Below are 1,029 nucleotides of genomic sequence, written 5' to 3' on the forward strand. Positions count from 1 at the left end.
ACAGAAAGAAAGAATATATATGTTTGTAAGTAAATTCTGAGATATGCAGTAGATACGTATGCGCCGCAAGTATGTCCGTACAAAGCGTCAAATACAATACACGTAAGAAGGCAGCCCAGCAGCGCCCCAATAATGAAGAGGCTGTCCCTGGTCTTCCTTGGCGCCTCGCTCTCTCGCCGCCGCGTAACTTCGGAGACCAAGCTGCCTCCCCGGCCAGCCCTCCGGCGCCCCTCCCGAGCCATCCTCTCTGGCCGCCGTGGTCCATCTCCTCTGGTCCACATCGCCTTGGGGAAATTAGCAGCAAGCGGGCGGGGACCCCGAGAGTGTGTGGACGGCACAAAGTTTGGCCATGAGAACCAACTTTGGTAAGTTTCCGAGCGGTCACGATGAACCGGGAGTCATTCCAACACATGTGGCCGCCGCCACGCCACTGTGCCACCTGCGATGCTGCCCCTGTTGGAGGTCCTGCTGTGACATCTGCTGCGTGGCGTTGGTGATGGTGCTCACGCGATGCTACTGGGGCAAGCACGCTGGTGCGTTACAGTGTAGTTGTGCCACCTTGTGTACCAGCGCGGCCGGGGGAGTACAGCTGCAGAAGCATTACTATGGTATATTATGAGTAACTGTGACTGAAGCAGTGACTGCCTGCATAATTATCCTTTACGAAGGATAATGTCACTGGGGTTTGTAGAGCTGACATCTACACTACCGTTCTGCCCGCAGTAAATAATCGTGGAGGCCTTGCAGTGGCAAAGTTTGAAGACTCCAAAATGGGTCGTGCTGTAGCTCTGAGAGTGGGAAACTGTGGAAGTATTTAAAGAGGTAATTTTGCCCGTGCACAAACTTCGACAATGGAGACGGACAGCTAAATGATGGAGGAGACAGCAGACAAAACACTGCACAAAGAACACACGTTGCTATCGCCCTCCGGAAGAGCCAGGCATTTAGTTTCCAGACGCTGGTGCTATTTCAGTCTTTCGCCTTGAGCTCGAGACTTTCATAAACTCTCACTTCTGGAATACGTAAGAG

Source organism: Penaeus monodon, chromosome 25 (genome assembly GCF_015228065.2).
Source record: "Penaeus monodon isolate SGIC_2016 chromosome 25, NSTDA_Pmon_1, whole genome shotgun sequence".
NCBI classification, from domain to species: domain Eukaryota; kingdom Metazoa; phylum Arthropoda; class Malacostraca; order Decapoda; family Penaeidae; genus Penaeus; species Penaeus monodon.